Source organism: Triticum aestivum, chromosome 3D (genome assembly GCF_018294505.1).
Source record: "Triticum aestivum cultivar Chinese Spring chromosome 3D, IWGSC CS RefSeq v2.1, whole genome shotgun sequence".
NCBI lineage: Eukaryota > Viridiplantae > Streptophyta > Magnoliopsida > Poales > Poaceae > Triticum > Triticum aestivum.
Genome location: NC_057802.1, coordinates 157,380,456 through 157,387,532, shown reverse-complemented (window position 1 = coordinate 157,387,532; position 7,077 = coordinate 157,380,456). Strand labels below are relative to the sequence as shown.

The 7,077-nt window shown below is 45.5% G+C and overlaps 1 non-coding gene across 1 annotated transcript; it reads left to right on the top strand.

Annotated features, from left to right (window-relative positions):
- The first annotated feature begins 3,846 nt into the window (after window positions 1-3,846).
- On the top strand, window positions 3,847-3,970 carry LOC123081194 (small nucleolar RNA Z247). The gene has a single exon (XR_006438682.1). It is a non-coding gene; the product is annotated as a small nucleolar RNA Z247 (small nucleolar RNA).
- Window positions 3,971-7,077: the final 3,107 nt, after the last annotated feature.

Sequence of the window (7,077 nt, the reverse complement as noted above, 5' to 3'; positions counted from 1 at the left end):
AGTTTTATTCAAATCATGCAAATTAGAGTCCAAAACAAGAGGAAAAGCGTTAGGAAAAGTAGATACATTGGAGACGTATCAGAAATCAATATCAAACGAAGTCCAAACACCGCGGAACTTTTTGTGGATTTTTATGTACCAGAAGACATCCATTGGGCCAGAGCAGCACCTGGGGGTGCCTCGAGGGGGCCACAACCCACCAGGGCGCGCCTGTGGGCCGAGGCGCGCCCAGGTGGGCTGTGCCCACCTGAGTGGCCTCGCGCACCCCCTTTTTACCCTATAAATTCCCAAATATTCCAAAAACCCTAGGGGGTAACCTATATCAGAAGTTCCGGCAACGCAGGCCTCTGTAGCCACTGAAAACCAATCTAGACCCCGTTCTGGCACCTTGCCAGACGGGGGAATCATCACCGGTGGCCATCTTCATCATCCCGGCGGCCACCACGATTAGGAGGGAGTAGTCCACCCTCGGGGCTGAGGGTTTGTACCATTAGCTATGTGTTTAATCTCTCTCTCTCTCTCTCGTGTTCTTGAGATGTCATGATCTTGATGTATCGCGGGCTTTGTTAATATAGTCGGATCATATGGTGTTTTCCCCTCTCTATCTTGTTGTGAATTGAGTTTTCCCTTTGAGATTTCGTTTTATCAGATTGAATACTTTTATGGATTTGAGGGCACTTGATATATGTCTTGCATATGGATACCCGTGGTGACAATGGGGTATTTTATTGATTCCCTTGATATATGTTTTGGTACTCAACTCACGGATTCCCGAGGTGACATTGGGTTAATCTACGCATAGGGGTTGATGCACGTTCTTGTCTTTATTTCTCCGGTAGAAATCTTGAGGCACTCTTTGAAGTTCTTTGTGGTGGATTGAGTATTATGAATCTGAAATTATTTGGTGTTATTTTAGTATGGACTCTTGGATAGATCGATCGGAAAGAATAGCTTCGAGGTGGTTTAGTACCCTACAAATAATTTCCTCTTATGTTCTCCGCTAGATAGGAACTTTGGAGTGATTCTTCATCGCACTTTGAGAGATGGTTATATGATCCAATTATATTAGCATTGTTGAGAGATTGCACTAGCGAAAGTACGGACCCTAGGCCTCATTTTAAAGCATTGCAATACCATTTGTGCTCCATTTTATCAATTGCCACCTTGCTGTTTTTTATTGTTCTTATTATCAAAATCAATATCTACTATCCATATTACACTTGTATCACCATCTCTTCACCGAACTAGTGCACCTATACAAATTGCCATTGTATTTGGTGTGTTGGGGACACAAGAGACTTTTTATTATTTGGTTGCAGGGTTGTTTGAGAGAGACCATCTTCATCCTACACCACCCACGGATTGATAAAGCTTAGGTCATCCACTTGAGGGAAAATTGCTACTGTCCTACAAAACTCTGCGCTTGGAGGCCCAACACAAGTCTACAAGAAAAAGCTGCGTAGTAGACATCAGTGATCAACTCGGTGAGTCCGGGATAGAGAATTTCGGTGGGACTGGGGACACTTTAGGGTTTGGATAGATGTGATCTGGAGAATGTGAGGATTTTGCAGCAATATCACTAAGCACTTGAGCAACAAACTCATCATCAGTACCTCATCCCCTTTGAATAGTACTGACTTTCCTATAGGACTCAATGTGATCTTGGATCACTTGACCAAAAATGAAGAGTCTTGGGGCTTTGCCAATTTCATGTCCTTAGCATTTTAAGGGGTCCACATCCTCATGTACTTGCCATGCCACTGGTAAACTTATCTGAAATATACTAGATAAAGTTGTTAGTCCAACTATATGTATGTTGACATGAATTACCAAAAGTCCAAAACCACCAAGGGAGCAAATGTGCTTTCACGCCCCACCACCCCTTTTAAGATTTGCACATGCTTTTACGTTTTCACATGTTGTTCTGTGAAAGAAGTAATCAAATTGTAGGCTCCGTACATCATCTAATTCTATCTAGGATATTATAGCAATTTAGTATGTATTTTTTTTAATAAATTAGATGTATTATGTGGGTTACTGCAGATTGTTCTATCTAGGGTTACAGTAGTTCAGTATGCAGGTTCATATTAAATCTTGTGTAGTGTTTGTCACAATTGAATGATTTCTTCTTCTTAATATAACATGTTGTTCTGGATTTGGTAGTGCAGCACTACTTCTTATTCTTACTACTACAATCTATGTACTTATGGAGTATGTGTTACCTTGTGAATCTTTGTTCACATATTGATGACCATGCGTAGTAACAAGTCATGTCTGGCTCACAGCTGCTGCTGCCAGAGGAGCACATCTGTACTGCATGATTAAAGAAGAAACACCGAAGGACCATTGTCCAATAGCCAAATGTGTGCTGAGAAAAGATGTGGTCTACGAAATTGATATGGATTCATAGGGTTCGGATGATGCCAGTAAGACTGATATAGGTCAAGATCCTGGTAATCTTAAGAAAAACTACTTCTCAGGTACAGATTTATTGTACATCAGATTAGCACCACTTCTAGATTTTTGTTTCTAAACTATGTCTTTGAGTGCATTCGTCCAGGCAATGTATGGTTATACAGTGACACTACGGAAAAAGCGCACCATAGCCAACATACGTTCATCTTCAACTGCAACAAGGTCTACACTGAACGACCCATCTATTCACATGGTTAAACTTCCTTTCCTGATTGTTAATTCATCTACAGGTTGAACTTGTGCTGTAAAACATTTATTAAAACTAGACGTGCATATATTCTATCCTAAATGGATGTATGTTTTGTGCAGGGAATGGATCATATTAACCCGAAGGATGCATTTGCCGCAGAAATGTGCATTGGTCCTATGAGGAAATGTGGTCGCGTTATTCCAAATAGGAATAATTACTGGAACAAGGTAAAAAACGCACCCATGAGCAGGCTATATCATTAAAGCCTGATTATATAAATGAAGAAAATTGGCAGAAACTTGTTGATCATTGGTGTGAGGATTGTTAGAATAGGTTGTATAGAGATAGGACTTGTTTAAACTTGTACCCCTGCTCTATCTCTTCTTCTCTCTCTCGTAGCGATCTCTCCAATATCTCCTATAACGATCTTCCCGATCGATCTCTCCACAACTTGTATGCCAAGGCTTTTGCCCAATATATACCAATGCGGCCCGAGACAAAGGGTTCAACGCTTCCAACATATTTTACATGGTAGTCAGAGCCTCTTCCTCATAGATCATAGGTCGCATCTAGCTACCTCCCAAAACTATATCAGTCTTCCTCCTTCGACTGAGATCATGTCGACCACCGCAGCCGCATCGCTGTCCAGTACCTCTGGCGCGCTCACCACCACCCCATCTTCCGCCTTCGCGTCATCTTCCTCCAGCACCACCGCAGGGTCTCTCGGATCGCCACCACAGGAGAAGCTCACGAGGGGAAACTTCCTTCTATGGAAGGCCATTGTGCTGCCTCAGATCAAAGGCGCTCAGATGGAACACCACCTCGACTTCAAGAGCCCGCCACTACCGGCCACCCTCACTATCACCAAGGACGGCAAGGAAGAACAAATCTTCAACTACGCATGATCCCTCTGGTACACACAATAGCAACAGCTTCAAGGGTATTTGATGGGATCTCTTTCCCGCGATATCCTCGCTCAGGTCGTGATGCTACAGACACCGGCCGAAGTTTGGAGCACCATCCATGCCATGTTCGCTGCCCAGAGTCAAGCCCAAGCAATCAACACCCGCATCGAGCTCACCAATCTCAAAAAAGGTAACATGACCCTGGCTGACTATCTTGGCAGGATCAAGAGTCTTACTGATGAAGTCGCGTGCACTGCCGCGGCTCTCTCCGATCCGGAAATCGTCTCCAAGATCCTCGCTGGTCTGGACATAGAGTACAATCCGGTGGTTTCTGCGCTCGCTGCTCAGGTGGAACCCATCACCGTCCAGGAGTTGTACAACCAGCTGCTGAGTTTCGATGCCTGCCTCACCCTCCTTCATGGCGGCGATCTACGTCCGTCGTCTGCCAACTCCGCTTCCGTGGCCGCGGCCGTGGGCGCGGTCACCAGGGGCAGAGTCGTGGCGGTGGCCGCGGACGCGGCGTCCCTCAGGGCGACAGCGCTCACTCTGGTGGCAACTACGGCTACAACAACGGGGGCGGCTACAGCTCCAACAACAACGATGGCGGCGGCTTCAACCCCAACAATAGCCGCCGTCCCCCTTCCACTCCTCCTCGCCCATGCTACCAGCTCTGCAAGAAATGGCCATGAGGTCATGGATTGCTGGCATCTCTACGACTAGAATTTTGTACCTGATGCTCGCCATGTTGCTGCTGCCATGTGTGAACAGGGAGGAGACCTCGTCTGGTATGTTCATTCTGGCGCCACCAACCATGTCACCAATGAACTTGAGCAACTAGCTCTTCGCGAGAGGTACCACGGCGCTGATCAGATCCACACCGCAAGCGAAGGAGGTATGGATATTTGTCACATTGGTCAAGCCTCGATTAATTCCCCCAATCTTAAACATGATCTAGTTCTTAAGGATGTTCTTCATGTTCCACAAGCTGACAAAAATCTTGCATCCATGTCTCGTTTATCCATAATAATGTCTTTTTTGAAACTCATCCTCGTTATTTTTTTCATTAAGGATCGGGCAACGAGGGAACTTCTCCATCACGGTAGATGCATTGGGGGTCTCTACCCCATCACATCCGGAGCACTTAGTCGCCGGCGTCGTCAAGCCTAATCCGTCATAAAACCCTCCTTGGAAAGATGGTATCAACGATTAGGACATCCATCATCGGTCATCGTGAAACAAGTAGTCAATAAAGATAATCTTCCTTTGTCACATAGTTCCATTAGTGAGTCTGTTTGTGAAGCTTGCCAATGTGCCAAGAGTCATCAGCTTCCCTATCCTAAGTCTCATAGTGTGTCTCATGCTCCTTTAGATCTTATTTTCAGTGATGTATGGGGCCATGCCCAGGATTCCTTTGGAAGAAAAAAATATTATGTCAGTTTCATTGATTATTATAACAAGTTTACTTGGATTTATTTGCTTAAATATAAGTCTGAAGTTTTTTCTATCTTCCAAGAGTTTCAAAAACTTGTTGAAAGACAATTTGATAGAAAGATTTTGTCAGTCCAAAGTGACTGGGAGGGGAGTATGAGAAACTCAACTCTTTCTTCCATAGCATTGGAATTGAGCATCATGTATCATGCCCTCATGCTCATAAGCAGAATGGCTCAGCCGAGCACAAACATTGCCACATCGTTGAAGTTGGTCTGCGCATGCTTCTATGCCTCTCCAATATTGGGATGAAGCTTTTATTACCGCCACTTATCTCATCAATAGGCTTCCTAGCAAAGTCATTGGCAACTCTACTCCATTAGAGCATTTGTATCATCAAAAACCTGACTACAACTATCTCAAATTTTTTGGGTGTGCTTGCTACCCCAATTTGCGTCCATACAATCACCACAACCTTGAATTCCGATCCACTCAGTGTGTCTTCCTTGGTTATAGCAACCTTCATAAAGGGTATAAATGTCTTGAAATCTCCACTGGACGCATCTATATTTCACGAGATGTTGTTTTTGATGAGACGCTTTTTCCTTTTGCCAAACTCCATCCTAATGCGGGAGCCTTGCTTCGTGCTGAAATAGCACTCCCACCAGATTCTAATGCCCCTTGTGATCACGGGGGCGAATGAACTAAGCTTGATCATGTGCAAAAATCCCAAGGAAATTCTGATTCAGCTGATATTTGTGCTAATTTGAACTATCATTTTATGTGTGAAGAAACAGACAAAACAGGCACGGAACATGCTGCTAATCCGGCTGATAGCACACGATCCCAGGCGGATCCGCGCGCTCAGCCTGTTGCCGCTGTCAACGCGCGATCCCAGGCAGATTCGCCCGTGGGCCTGGACTCACGCGGGCCTGTGGCCGACCGCGCCGCCAGGATGGAGCCCACCGGCACCACCGTATCGCCTTGCGCCACGCCTCCGTGCTACGATTCGCACGCCAGCCCAGGTGTGGGAGGGGTGAGTCCCCTATCGCCACATCGCCGCGAGCCTCATCAGCCGCCAACCACGGGTGGGTGCCCGGCCCGATGTCACCGCGGGCCTCCTCAGCGGCCGACCACGGGCGCGTGCCTAGCCCCACAGTGGCCGGGCGCGGGTGCGCGCCTGGGTCTGCGACCATCCAGTTTCTAGGATCCGCCTCGGATCGGGAACCGGCTGATCTGTTCCCTGCATCGGATCGGGAACCGGCTGATCTGTTCCCTGCATCGGATCGGGAGCCGGCGGGATCTTCTGTGGTAGACGAGGTTTCACCAGGATTTAATGTACCACCATCCACAGCGGCTGCTCATGTGCCTTCTACGTCCTCTCTTCGGCAAACAAGGTCCCGGTCAGGTATTGTCAAGGAAAAACAGTACAATGATGGTACAATAAGGCATGACAAAATCAAACGTGCCTTTCTTACCACCACTGGTGAACCAATTCATTTGCATGATGCCCTTTCTAATAAGGATTGGAAGGAAGATATGGACAATGAATATGATGCACTTATGAAAAACAAAACTTGGCACTTGGCACCACCAAAACATGGAGACAATATTATTGATTCTAAGTGGGTGTACAAGATAAAAAGAAAGTCTGATGGAAGCATAGACATGTAAAACGCTAGATTAGTTGCCAAAGGATTTAAACAGAGGTTTGGAATTGATTATGAAGATACTTTTAGTCCTGTTGCTAAGTCTGCTACTATTCGACTTGTCTTGTCTATTGCTATTTCCAGAGGTTAGATTTTAAGATAGCTAGATGTTCAGAACGCGTTTCTTCATGGTGTTCTTGAGGAAGAAGAATTCATGAGGCAACCACCAGGTTATGAGGATCACAACACACCACAGTATGTCCGTAAGTTGGATAAATCATTATATCACTACAAAAAAAAGACACATTCGTGACATTTTGGGCCGAACGAATTTTTTTTCTGTCATACATATGACACTTCTATGACGATAATTGTGACAAAACCCGGTATCATCATAGATGTGGTGGGCTCCTACTTCTATGACAAAAAA